Source organism: Papio anubis, unplaced genomic scaffold (genome assembly GCF_008728515.1).
Source record: "Papio anubis isolate 15944 unplaced genomic scaffold, Panubis1.0 scaffold889, whole genome shotgun sequence".
NCBI lineage: Eukaryota > Metazoa > Chordata > Mammalia > Primates > Cercopithecidae > Papio > Papio anubis.
Window position 1 is genome coordinate 3,233 of NW_022169128.1, and position 14,797 is coordinate 18,029.

General features: G+C 41.9%; 1 long non-coding RNA gene across 1 annotated transcript; it reads left to right on the forward strand.

Moving 5' to 3' along the window:
• Nucleotides 1–704: 704 nt before the first annotated feature.
• Nucleotides 705–11,156, forward strand: LOC108584143. Its single transcript, XR_004181886.1, has 4 exons — nucleotides 705–3,486; nucleotides 5,554–5,664; nucleotides 7,467–7,578; nucleotides 9,606–11,156. It is a non-coding gene; the product is annotated as an uncharacterized LOC108584143 (long non-coding RNA).
• Nucleotides 11,157–14,797: the final 3,641 nt, after the last annotated feature.

Sequence of the window (14,797 nt, forward strand, 5' to 3'; positions counted from 1 at the left end):
TTACTATGTTACGTGTCTGAAGTACAATATAGTGCCATATATAAAATGTGACCTCAACTCAGGCCCCAGTCTTTTCATATGGAAAATTCTGTTAATTATATTGCCCTTCGCCTTTTGAGGTTTTCTGTAGGAGTTAAATACAATATATTTCGTCAAATGCTTAACACCATGTGCAACATTGGTAGGGGAGATATAAATGTCAGCTATTGTCCTATGTGCCAAGAAAATCACACAGAGAGACAGACAGACAGATACACATATACACACACAAAGACACACAGGGAGGGAGAGGAAGTAAAGATTAGGAAGCAACACACAATGTATCAGGAGGCAATGGACCACTAGTGATTTTCATAGTCCTTTTTATTTTCTTCTTTATACTGCTTACATTTTCAGTGTTACACAATGAGCATGTATTACTTTTGTAATCAGAAGAAGGTGGTATAAACCTCACTTTAATATAATAAAACAAAATTACTGGCCAGGCACGCTGTCTCACACCTGTAATCCTAGCACTTTGGAAGGCTGAGACTGGTAAATCTCTTGAGCTCAGGAATTTGTGACCAGCCTGAGCAACATAGTGAGACCTCGTCTCTGCAAAAAATACAAAAATTAGCCAACCATAGTGGTGTACACCTGTAGTCCTAAGTTACTTGGGAGGCTGAGGTTGGAAGGGGGCTTGAGACCAGGAGGTGGCTGCAGTGAGCTGTGATTGCACCACTGCACTCCAGCCTGAGTGAAAAAGCCAGACCCAGTCTTGTACAAAAATAAAAACAAACAAAAAAAGTTAGTATTTAAATCCCACATGCTGTCTTGGAGCCATAATAGTGTTGCAGGATTCAAGAGACTGGAGAGACCAATGGTTGAGACAGGAGGATTTTATTAAAGTGGCTACTGCCCCAGTGGATCCACATCCAAAAGGCTGAGCCCCGAACAAAGATGGGGCCTGGTTTTTAAGCATGCAGGTGCGTGAAACTCACAGGGCAGTCTTAGCAAGCTTACAGAAGCAGAACAAAGGCAGTTAATCAAACCGAGACAGGTGTATGACTCAAACATGTCTGGTGACTTCCGCTGGGCTGCCCAGCAGGCTCTCAGCAGATGGTCACTATTTTAGGCTTGCTCGGACATGTCTTGTAAACTTCTCAGTGTCGCACAAATGGAAAACAGGGACTCACAAAATCCTTACCAACTTACAGAAATAGTTACAAAAATAGTTATGACAGCAGAGCAAAGAAATACTGGCTTGGGAAACAATCTCAAAGCGGTAGCTGATAAGAAGAACTTGTCTTTCTCATCCCCGTTCCTGGAATCCATTCCTTCTGGGCTCTGCCTGGCCTTGTATATAAAGTTATCTTTGTCCTAGCAGGGCCTTTGAGTGAGTCATCCTGGTACAGGCAGGAATTTAGGGTTTTCTCCTTTTAATTTCTGCTTTAGTAGGCCAGGGTTCTGGTTGTCACTGCTGAGAAAGTAAAGTGTGTTCAGGCTGCCCATGGTTCTGGGCTCCCCCGGGTTTCTGAGCAGGGCTGTCCCCTCCATCACAGAGAATATCAGGACACTAGCCTGTTCCTAGTTATACTTACACACTCCTCTCCTGTTGTCTATGGAGTGGACACTACAGGGAGGGTGACACCCTAGTTAGTCCCAAGAGCCAGACTGCCTGAAGCTCACTGTTAACAAGTCCTGCCTCGGGGAAGAAGGAAGCGTGTCTCTGTGAACCTCCCACCTGGGCTGAAGGGAGACCACTCTCTCCTCCACCTCTTCCCAACCTTGGCCTTCTGCACTCCTAGTGAACCTCTCATCCCCTGACAACAGGCCTGGAATCTCAAGAACATGATGACCTCTGGTCAGCCCTGAATCCAGAGCTTTCCCTTTACAAAGGGGAAACTGAGGCCTGGAGCAGGCCTGATGTTCAGCCAGCGCACAAGTGAACGGCCGAATTGGTGAAATACCGAAATAGTTCCGGTGTGGATGGAAAGGAGCCGCTGCCCTACGCATCTCTACCCCTGCCTCAGCCAGTCCTCCAGGACCCTGGGTCAGCACCAGGAGCATCAAAGTGCCAAGGGTGGCTGGAGGTGAGGCTAATGGCTCTGCCAGCCCTTCTCCCCACCAGAGAGGGCATGGGGATTCGGGCTATCCTCCTTGGGGCAGGAGGTAGCACTGTGACCGTGTCTGTAGTAGTCAATCCTTGTGTGCCATGGTCCCTGACTTCGTTGATAAGGGCATCAGCCTACATCCCTCTGGTACTCAGTGATAAGCATCTAAAATCTTCTTAGAGACAAAATTTAAAAAGTTTTCAAAAGATAGGACTTAACATATGAGGCTGCATAAACATCACTTTAGCAGTTGTCTAACTGGTGCTTCTGGTTCTGCCTTCCCAGAGAGTGGATGACCTGGGCCACCCTCCACCACTGCCCTGTAAAGCCATGGGACACACAGCCCATCAATTCTCTTCACGTGGTCATCCCCCGTTATATGGGAGAAAATACACCTGTCTCATTTTTTAACCTTCTTTGTGGACATTCCACGACAGAGCTTCACTAAATGGTTGTGGAAGAACTGAATGAATGAATGAATGAATGAATGAATGAATATGAGAGCAAATGAATGAGTAAATCAGGATTCCCCCCGTCTCACCCCCAGATCCCCAGGAGAGTTCAGCACGGCCCTTGCTGTGGGTGTCACAGAGACCCATGCGGGTCCCTCTCCCCGGGAATGGGCGAGCCTGGGTCCAGTCCACAGGGCGCCTCGCAGGCGCTGATGCAGGATGGAGTTGAGGAGGAGACAGCGCTGGACCCCAGGGCCCCTGCCTGCCTCCTGGGAAGCCCGGTGACCCAGGCAGCACTAACGAGGTCCCTGGGCTCCCACAGGACAGATGCGAACAGTGTGGCCGGGGAGGCCCTGCTACCCTCGGGACTGTCCCTCCAGCCCCCAGCTTTCTGTGATTCTCTGGGCACCCTCTGCAGAGGGGCAGGGGATCCACCCTGGATATCGAGGTGCCGAGCTTGAGGGACCCCAGAGCTTCAGCCAGGCCGCTTCCTTTGCAGGGTGAAGCTGAGGTTCAGAGGAGGGCAGGGGCAGGTCCCGGGGGCTCCCCAAACAAAGGGAGCCTATCTCTTGGCTGGGGTCACAGGGAGCGCTCCTGTGACCTCTTGGGCCCTAGAGCCAGGGAGGATGAGAGACCAGGGGCCTTTCGTCGACCCCTGTGGCTGGGCAGAGGCTCAGCCTGTGCCACAACCCTAAACTGCGTCTGGCCCGTCCCAGCCGCGGGCCCTTTAAGAGGGGGTGGTGCTTCAATCTGGCGGGAGGGAGGCTGCCAGCGTGCATGTGCCCGCGTGCACGTGCCCGCGTGCATGTGTCGCCCCTACGGAAGCCGAGACTACACTTCCTGTGAGGTCTCGGCAGCGGCGGCGGAGCAGCGTGGTCAGAGAGCGCTTCAGAGAAGCCATGGTGGGTTCGGCGTGATAGTGGAGGAGGAGGCAGATCTCGGTAAGTGTCCGGGGCATGGACCCCACCGGAAACCCTCTGCACCTTCCTGCTCTTTCCCGGTCACTCCCTGCTTTCGGGCCCTGACTTATTCTGGGCATCTGGGCCCAAGTCGTCCGCATGGAGGCGGTTGTGGGGTCCTGGCCTTGGCAGCGTCCGCCCTCCTGCCGCCCCTTGGCCCAGAGCCCCGGCGGTGACGCGCGGGTCCTGGGTCTCTCCGAGCCCCATGGGCTTCTGAGGTGGGGTCTAGGGTTATTTTTGATGCCTCAAGAGCTTTAGCAAGAGACCTCGCTTAGAGCAGGGGACATGTGTAGTTTCAATTCTTTGAGGAGTCTCCAGCTATTTCGCTGTTTTCCATGGTGTGTATCCTAATTTTCAGTTCCACCTACAGTGTATGAGTTCCTCTTTCTCGAAAACCACACTCGCATTCCTATGTTTTTCTTTCCGTTTGTTTTGTTTTCTGAGACACAGTCTTGCTTTGTTGCCCATGCTGGAGTGCAGTGGCGTGATCGCGGCTCACTGAAACCTTTGTCTCCCGGGTTCAAGCAATTCTCCTGGCTCAGCCTCCAGAGTAGCTGGGACTATGGGCACCAGCCACCACACCCAGCTAATTTTTGTATTTTTAGTAGAGTCGGGGTCTCACGACATTGGGCAGGCTGGTCTCAAGCTCCTGACCTCAGGTGATCCACCCGCCTTGGCCTCCCAAAATACTGGGATTACAGGCCTGAGCCACAGCTCCCCGCCCCTCCTATTTTTAAAAGTTTTTAAAGGAATATTCAATAAGTGTGAGATTATGTGCATGTGGTTTTGAATTACAGTTTTCTGATGAATAATTTTGAGGACCTTATATCGTATCTGTTGTTCTTTTTATGATTGTACAGAATTGTCTATTCAGGTTCTTGGCGAAATATTTGATTGGATTCTTTTGCTACTTTATAGTGTTTTTTGTGTACACATTAGATGACAACTCGTGAATTACAAGATTGCCTGAAATTTTTGCCTAATCTATAGGATGCTTTTTTTATTTGGAAAATAATTTTTTTTGAGATGCAGAAACTTTTCAGGTTGGTATAGTCCTGTATGTTTATTTTTGCATTTCATGCATGTAATTTTGGTCCCCCATATAAGAAAATATGTATCAGTGACAAAGCATTGTCAGTGAGGTTTTTCTTCAAAAGTGTTTGTTTTCCTCTTTGCAAAGATGAGCAGAGATTCACGTAACCAAAAATACATGTTCATCCTGTGTTTTAAAAACTTTTTGTGGTTTATGGTCTTTTGGCCTTCAATTTGGGGGAGGGGGTTTTGTTTTTCATAGGTCGTGTAAAATAAGGGTCTATTTCTAAACTTCTGCATCCAGGATATCCATTTTCTCAAATGTATTCATTGAGCAGACTCTGCCTTCCACATTGTGGTGTTCTTTATGGAAGTCAGTTGACTATGTCCATATTTGTGTTGGTCATATTTTTGCTCTCCCTGTTTTTAACCACAGTTCTAGGTATTTTTATTTATGCAAGTACCATATTTCTGATGCATAAGTACAACTTGGCAGTGTAATTTGATATTGAGGATTGTGGGTTCTCCCTTTGTATTTCTCAGGGTTCCTTTAGATATTCATTGCCTTTATGGCTCCCTGTGATGTTTAGCAATATGTATTTATTTCTGTTAACTTTTTTTCACAACATAAAGTCTATAATTAGAGGTACATTTTCATGCATATAGATGGGATAATGATCAAATCAGGGTACTTGGGAGCTCTATTCCCTCACACAGGTGTTATTTTTGTGTGGAGAGAACATTCAAAATTATCCCTTCTTGCTCTTTAGAAAAATATAATATTGTTAACTCCAGTCACCGGGGCTGAGGAGAACATTCAGATGTATTCCTTTAATGTTCAGATAACTTTGTTTCCATAACCAATCCTTCCCCATTCCCCCTCTAGCTCCAGACTCTGATAACCAATATTGTGCTTTCTACTTCTTTAAGATAAGCATCTTAAGATTTCACGTGAGTGGTATCGTGCTGTGTTTGTCTTTCTAGGCCTAACTCATTACATTTAACAATGTTTTCCAGGATCATCTGCGTTGCTCTAAATGACAGTGTTTCATTGTTTTGATGGCCGAAGAATGTTCCCTAGTGTATGTATACGAGAGTTTCTTGATCTCTATATCTGTGGATGAACAGGTAGGTTGAATGATACCCAGTAGTGGGACTGCTAGATGGTTTGGTGTTTCATTTTTTTCCTATTTGCAGGACCCCTCAGCTGTTTTTTATAGTGTTAATACTAATTTACATTTCCACAAACAGTTCCCCTTTCTGGAAATTCGTACCAGGAATTTATTTATTTTTTTCTGAGACAGAGTCTAGCTCTGTCACCCAGGCTGGAGTGGAGTGGCGGACTTCAGTTCAGTGCAAGCTCCACCTCCCGGATTCATGTCATTTTCCTGCCTCAGCCTCCCGAGTAGCTGGGACTACAGGCAGCTGCTACCTCACCTGGCTAATTTTTTGTATTTTTAGTAAAGACGAGGATTCACTGTGTTAGCCAGGATGGTCTTGATCTGCCCGTGTGATCCACCCGCCTCGACCTCCCAAAGTGCTGGGATTAACAGGCATGAGCCACTGCGCCCAGCCTAGAAATTGTCTTTTTAAATATTTTAATCTTTTTGTAATGTTCATTCTAGTTGGAGTGAGAAATTCTGAGTGTAGTTTTGATCTACATTTTTCTCATGAGTAGTAATGTTAACCCCATTTTTGTAAACATTGGGTCAGTTTCCTGTCTTCTTTGCAGAGATATCTATTCAGGTCATTTGCCCAATTTTGATCTGTGTTTTTTCTGTTGTTTTGGTTTTTTTGCCAGCTGGCAGTGTTACTAGCTTGTACATTTTCAAAAACAACCCCTTATTCACTGTATGTTTGCCCAAACTTTTCTTATAATTTTCAGTATGCTTTTTCAATTTGTTCATTGTTTTCTCTGTTGGGCACAAACTCTTCAGTTTGACGTGGTCCCACACGTGTATAATTTCTTGGTTAGCTGTGTTGTTGGTTACTAATCAAGAAAAAACAAAATTGCTACCAAAGCAGTCCATTGTCAATGATTTTTTTCCTTGTATTTTTGTTAGTTTTTGCAAACAATGAGCATACATCCAAGTTGCCCTAAATATACACATACCAGAGGTTGTCTTTATAGGAGCTTTATGGTTGCAAGTTTTGTGTATAATTTTTAATCCTTTTGAGTTGATTGTTACCTATCTAGTACTGTAAGAGTCCGTATTATTTTGCATATGGATATGTAGTTTTGGAAACCTTCCTCATTGTGTCATTTTGGTGGTGGTTTGAAAAATGTGTTATCTCTATAGAATTTTGTGTTTATCCTCATTTTTCACACTGATCTGTGTTTCTTCTGTGTACCAGTAACATATGGGTTAGTTTGTCCCGCGGATTTTTAAATATAATTAGTACTCAGGAATGTATTACATTCCATGGTTTAATGTTTTCTCGGGATAGCTTTGGAAATTCAGGATGTTTCACATTCCATACATTGTGGCATTGTTTCTTTCTATTTCTTAAAACACTGTTGCCATATACTAAATGTATGTAATCCAGAGGTACAAAGGAATTTTGGTATATATGTTGAGTAATGATAAGAATTAGGTTGTTTAGCATTTCTTCACCTCCTTATAGTTAATATTTTTGAGTGGTAACAAGGTTCAGAATCTTTCCTTCTAATACTTTGAAACATGATGTGCATTTGTGTTAGATAATCACCCTGCTTAATGGAGATAAGAAGACCAGGTTGATCACTCTCATCAGGAGGTGACTTTGTACCATCACTGATTCCTTCCCAGGCGCCTCTAACTCAAGCCTCTGGTAACCCTATTGAACTTTCTACTTCTAGGAGATAAAGCTTTTTTCAGTCTACATCCCTGAGATCACATGGCATCCGTCTTTCTCAACCAGGCTCATTCATTGAACTTGATGTTCTCCAGGTTTCATCATGTGGCTGCAGACAGCAGGATTTTCCAAAGCTTTGTGGCTGAGACATATTCTGTGGTGTATCTGTACAGCAGTTTCCTCATACCTGCAGCTGCGTATACACAGGTAGGTTGCTTCTGTACCTTGGCCACAGTTACAAGTGCTTTAGTACCCCTGGGAAGGCAGATAGCTCTCTTCAACCTAGAGATTTCAACTGCTTTAAATGTGGAACCACTGGTGGAATACTAGCTGACATAATTGGTTATTTTCTTGGTGTTCAGGAATCTCTAGCTGTTTTTCAGAGTGTGCATACTCATTTACATCCCCACCAATAGTGTTTAAGAGGTTACCATTCTGTAAGTCTATACTGGATGTCACTTTCAAAAAATCTGTGTTTTGTTTGTTTTGGGTAGTATTCATTCTGAGTGGAATGAGACGGAATCATAGTGTGGTTTTCATGGACATTTTTGTGAGGATTAGTGATGTCAATAAATTGTTGAAAATCCCAGTACTGTCCATGAATTGTCCAAACTCGCTTACATTTCTAGCCAACCAGCATCCCTTCCCTCCTGTGCCTCACTGGCATTCATTCTTGTGGACTGTGTCACAATCGTCATTCTGACCAGTGTGAAATACTATCCCATGGGTCTTTTGCTTTACATTTCTCTGCTGATTACTGAGGTAGAGAAATGTTGTTCTGTCTGTTGGTTGCTGTAAACCTTCTTTTGAGGTGTTTGCTTTCATGCCCCTTGCCCTTTCTTCATTGAGTTTTTGGTTTGCTGATTGATTTGCTTAAGGTCTTTGAGGTAGATCCTGGATATTAGACTTCATCAGATGCATACGTGGAAACATTTTCTCCCACTGTGTAGGCTGTCCGTTTGTTCTGTTGGTAATTTCTTCTGCTGTGCAGCAGCTCTTTTGTACATTAGGCCCCCACTTGTCAATAATTGTTTTAGTTGCACTTGCTTTTTACACATTTTGTAAAAGAACACCAAAAGACACAACGAAGAAGTGGGAATCTGCTTAATAAAATGTTTTAAAAATTGGATATCCCTATATAAAATAATAAAATAGAACCCTATTGTGTAAAAGGCACAAGAATCAACTCAAAATAGATAGAACTAATACACAGAAAGCAGGGACATAGAGCATATGCGTGCTGTACCAAATCCTCTGTCAAGAAGGGGTATTTCTAGGTTCTCTTGCGGGCTTTTCATGGTTGCAGTCTTGCATTATCTTTCATTCATCTTGAGGAGTTAGTTTCTACTACAAATTTTGCACAGTGAGACACGGGCCCACTGCTTTTCTTCTGCAACTGGCTAGCCATTTATCCCAGCACCATCTATTGAGAGGAGGGAATCCTTTCTCTGAAGCTTATTTTTGTGGATTTTGTTGAAGATCAGATGGTGTTAGGGGTGCAGGTTTACGTCTGGGTTCTCTAATCTGTTCCACTGGTCTGTGTGGAACAGGGTCCCTAACTTTTCAATGGAATGTAAAATCAGGAAGTGTGTCTCAACCAATGTAGTTTGTATTTCTCAGGATTGCTTTGGAAATTCAGGGTGTTTTGTGGTCCACATGAATTTTAGCGTTAGCATTATTATGTATTGCAAATATGTCATCGTATTGTGTATTACATTTACATAAATACATATTGCGTATGTACGTGTTTTAAAAGATTGGCCATATAGTAATGGCATACAATAGGGGAAGTTAGAGCAGGGCATTTTGGTTAATGCAGATACAGAGAAGTGTTAAAATCAGGATATTTAGAATCTCTGTTATCATAAACAGTTGTTAACTTTTTGTGATGAAAATATTTGGAATCTTGCATTTACAAGACTCTCTATTATCACAAACAGTTGTTAATTCCTTTTGTGGTGAAAATATGTGAAATCTTCTTTTTCAGATTTTGTGAAAAAAGTGTGATGTTGTGTTAGCCTCTAGTCACTGTGCTGTGGAATAGAGAGGAACAATTCTTGCCTCTCTTCTAAGTGTAATTTTGTACCTATTTCTGATCCCTGCCCATGCCCCCTCTTCCTTCCAACCTCTGGTAACCAGTATTGTGCTCTCTAGATTTATGCAATGAAGCCTTTTATTTTGGATTCTACATGAGTGAGATGTGGCAATGTTTTTCTTTCTCTGCCATTGTTTAGGTCATTTAGCATGATGTCCTCCAGATTCAACAGTATGGCTCCAAATGATGACATTTTATTCTGTTTTTCTGGCTGAAGACTATTCTATTTGTGTACATCCATCACAGTTACTTTATCCCTTCATCTGTGGCTGGACAGGTAAGTTTATTCTTTATCTTGAAAGTTGTCAGTAGTGCTGCAGTTCACATAGGATGGCAAGTATCTCTTGCATGGACTGATTTCTTTTGCACTGGAAAGTATTCTTAATAGTAGAATTGTTAGATGAGGCGGTAGTTGTAGGTTTAATTTTTGGAGGAACCTCCTACTGGTTTCTGTAGTATGTATACTAATTAACATTCTTACCAAATGAGTTGCTCTCTAGAAATTTATACCAACATTTGTGTCTGTTTTAATATATTTTATCACTTTGATAACATCCATTTGAATTATAGTGAGATGATGTATGTGTTGTTTTGATTTACATCTTTCTCATGATTTGTGATGTTATCCAAGTTCTTAAAACTTGTTTTCAATGTTATGTCTTCTTTGCAGAAATGTCTATTCAGGTTCTTTTGACCCATTTTGTTTGGTTATTAGTTTCTCGTTTGTGTTTTTGCTAGTAAGTAGTGTTAGTTGCTTAAACATTTTGAAGACAACCTTTTATCATATGTATGTTTGCCGAAACCTTTCTTGTAAACTTCAGGATGTTTCTTTTTTCACGGATTTGTTTTTTTATCTGCTTGGGCGCAAGCTCTAGAGTGTGATGCATTCCCACGTGTGTCTGTTTTCTTGGTTCCCTGTGACGTAGGTGACTGATGAAGACAAACAAAATCATGACCAAACTCATCCATCACCCAAGAGTTTTCCTCCTGTATTGTTTGTTTTGTTTTGTTTTGGCACAGTGTGAACACAGATTCATTGACCTAAATATACCCACACTGTGTGTCTTCTCACTGGGGGAGCTTGATGCTTTCAAGTTTTGTGTGTTAGTCTCTAATTCATTTTGAGTTGATTGTTGTGCCTTTTACACAATAGGGGTTCTATTTTATTATTTTATATGGGGATATCCAACTTTTAGAACAATTTATTAAACAGATTCCCCCTTCTTCTTTTGGTGTTCTTTTACAAAATATGTACACTACCAAGGAGTTTGGGTTTGTGATTGAGCTCCCTCATTCTGTCTATTGGCCTGGGTGCCTTGGTTAATGCCAGTCATCTGTTGTTTAGATAAGTAGCTTTTCAATATAATTTCAAATGGAGGACAGTGATGCAACCCACATACTTTCTATTTCCAGAAATGCTTTTGAAATTTAGGGCATTTCCTGGTTCCATGTGAATTTTAGCATCATTGGCATCATTTTGTTTGTTTGTTTGTTTGTTTTTAAAGAGATTGCCCTAGAGTATATGTATATAACCTTGCTAGAGGATGCAGGGGCCATTTTGATATAGGTACCCCTAGCATATTGATGAAATCACAATATTTAGCATCTCTGAAGTCCTCTAGGTATTATTTGTCTGTGGAGAGGATATTCAGAATCCTTTCCAGCTATTTGGAAAATTCACTACAATATTAGCCTTGATCCCAGCAGCTGCTATAGAAGGGTAGGATTGAGTTCAGTTTCTAAGTGTAACTTGGTAACCATTACCAATTCCTGCCAGGCCCTCTTCTCCTGACCTCTGTGAGTGCCACTATTGAACTTTCCTCGTCTATGAGACCAGTGTTTAGGTTCCACATAGGTGAGGATTATGCCAGTATATGCCTTTCTCTCTGCCTGGCTCATTTCATTTAACATAATGTCCCTCAGGTTTTCCCACATGGCTGCAAATATTAGATGTCACCCATTTCTATGGTTGAAGAATACTCCGTTCTGGACATGTGCAGTTTCCTCATCCCTTCTTCGGTGAATGAATGGGTAGAGCATATTTAAATTATCTTGGCTGTGAGTACTGCAATTACACAGAACAGGGAGGTATCTCTTCCACATAGGAATTTCATTGACTGTAAATGTACAGCCAGTGGTGGAATGGCTAGATGAAATGGAGTTCTTACTTTGAGGAACTTCTAGCTATTTTTCCTTGAGTGTGTACAAATTGATATTCCCACCAAGAGTGTAGGAGAAGAGTTTCCCCTTCTGCAAGTCTATACTTTCCTTTTCAAACTTTTATTTTTGTTTGCAGTAACATTCATTCTATGTGTAGGGAAGTGGTATCTCAATTAGCAGTTTCCTTGACATTCCATTGAGGATTAGAGCTTTTGGAAAACTATTCTTTTACCTATGAGTCAACTGCACATCTACTTTTCAGACATGTCTGTTCAGGTCCTTTGCTGTGACTTAGCTTGGGTATTTGTTTTTGTTTCTGTTTTTGTTTTCTTCCACGTAGTGTTAGTTTCTTGCACATATTTTATAACAACCCCTTTCAAGGACAGGATTTTCCATAGTTTTCTTTCAGTGTGTGAGGTGCCTTCTCTTCTAGTTCATTGTTTTCTTTTCCCTACATAAGAGCCAATGTTTTCTGTAGTCCCACATGTTTATATATTAGTGGTGGCTTTTGTATACAATTGAAAACAGTGGAAAAGATTGCAAGCCATGGCATTGTCTATGGGTTTTTTTCTTCTAATTTTTCTTTTCTTTTTCTTTTTATATTTTACATTTTGCAAATTGTGTGCATAGATTAGTCTTCTAAAATATATGCTCACCCTATGTTTCCTAAGGGAAGTAAGTGGTTTCAAAACTGAGTTTAAGTCTTCAATGTAATTTACATGGATTCTGTCCTATTTCACTTTTTTGTGTGTGGTTATCCAGTTTCCTCAAAATCGTTTATTGAACCAACTTTCCTTTTCCCATTGTGTTCATTTGAAAACTGTGTTCACTGTATATACTTTTGGGTGGCATAGAGGACTCCGTCATTCTGTCCATTGGGTAGGCTCTTTTTGTGCCAGTAGCAGATTGTTTGGATCAATAAGGGTTTTAGTTGTTTATATACATAGAAAACCTGAATAAGTTACAAGGAAAAATGCTAAGTGTTATGAGAATTTATGGCAGCGAGTCCTCATCTAGACTGGGGGAGAGTCAAGGAAGTCCTTCCTTGTGTCATTCTGAAAGATACATTTGAGTTAGCCAGATGAAGAAGAGAGGGTAGGAATTGGAGTGAGGGTGGCCTGCCGGAAAGAGGGAACAGCATGAACAAAGGCCTGAGCTGGAGGAATATTGGCCATTTGGATAAACTGAAGACCAGTATGGCTAAGGAAAGAAAAGAGAAGAATGGCAATGAGCTTAGAGAGGTTGCAGGAAACAATCAACATGATCAAAGTTTTATAGGTCATGTAAATGATCTTGGTCTTTATTTTTATTATTATTATTATACTTTATGTTCTAGGGTACGTGTGCACAACATGCAGGTTTGTTACATATGTATACATGTGCCATGTTGGTGTGCTGCACCCATTAACTCGTCATTTACATTAGGTATATCTCCTAATGCTATCCCTCCCCTCTTCCCCCTCCCCACAAAAGGCCCCAGTGTGTGATGTTCCCCTTCCTGTGTCCAAGTGTTCTCATTGTTCAGTTCCCACCTATGAGTGAGAACATGCGGTGTTTGGTTTTCTGTTTTTGTGATATTTTGCTGAGAATGATGGTTTCCAGCTGCATCCATGTCCCTACAAAGGACATGAGCTCATCCTTTTTTATGGTTGCATAGTATTATTCCATGGTGTATGTATACCACATTTTTCTTAATCCTATCTGTCATTGATGGATATTTGGGTTTGGTTCCAAGTCTTTGCTATTGTGAATCGTGCACTTAATGTAAACATACGTGTGCATGTGTGTGTGACATGGCGTAGTTTATAATCTTTGAGTATGTGCACAGTATTGAGTTGCTGGGTCCAGGTGTTTTAAATCCTGAGGGGACCTGCACTGTGTACAGTGTGGGGCTTTGTTTTGGTCCCATGACGGTGTGAGGTGTTCCTGTTTCTCCACGTCACTCTCAGCGCCTGTTTCCGACTTTGTTTGGTTTCGCAGTTTGGGGATTGGTTTATCATTTCGCTTGATTTTGATTTGCATTTCTCTGATGGATGGTGATTGGGCGGTTTTCGTAGTGTCTGTTGACATGAATCTTTTGAGATATCTGTTCATATCCTTTGCCCACTTTTGATGCGGGATTGTTTGTTTTCTTATGTAAGTTGTTTTGAGTTCTTTGTAAGGTTCGGTAGTGGCCCTTAGGTCGAATTGAGTAGATTACAGAAAATCTGCCATTCTGCAAGGTTTCTATTCCTCTGATGAGTAGTTTCTTTCACTGTAGAAGCTCTTTAGTTAATTAAGATCCCATTTGTCAATTTTGGCTTTGTTTGCCATTGCTTTTGAATTATTTTAGACGCAGAAGTCCTTACCCATGCCTATGTCCCTGAATGGTATTCCCCGGTTTCTCGTAGGGTTTTATAGTTTTAGTCCTAACATTTAAGTCTCTAATCCATCTTGAATTAATTTTCTACAAGGTGTAAGGAAGGGATCCAGTTTCAGCTTTCTGCTTATGGCTAACCCACTTTTCCCAGCACCATTTATTTGGTGGAATCCTTTTCCCCATTTCTTGTTTTTTTGTCAGGTTTTCAAGCTCAGATGGTGGTGGATGAGTGATATTAACCTGACTTCTGAGGGAGCTCTGTTCTGTTCTGTTGGTCTGTATCTCTGTTTTGGTACCAGTACCATGCCTATTTTACTAGTTACCTGTAGCCTTGTAGTATAGTTTGAAGTCAATTGGCAGCATGATGCCTCCAGCTTTGTTCTTTTGGCTTAGGATTGTTGTCTTGGTGATGCGGGCTCTTTTTTTGGTGCCATATGAACTTTCAAGTGGTTTTCAATTCTGTGAAGAAAGTCATTGTATTGAAAGCTTGATGGGGATAGCATTGAATCTACTCATTACCACCTTGGGCAGTATGGCCATTTCATGATAATGATTCTTCCCTATCCATCAGCATGGAATGTTCGCCGATTTGCTTGTGTCTCCTTTATTTCATTGAGCATGGTTTGTAGTTCTCCTTGAAGAGGTCAGCAGCCACATCCAGCAATACGTTGGATTCCTAGGTATTTTATTATTCTCTTTGGAAATGGTGTGAATTAGGTTCATTCATGGTTGCCTGTTGTCTGTTATTGGTGTATAAGAATGCTTGTGGTTTTGTACATTGATTTTGTATCCTGAGACTTTGCTGAAGTTAG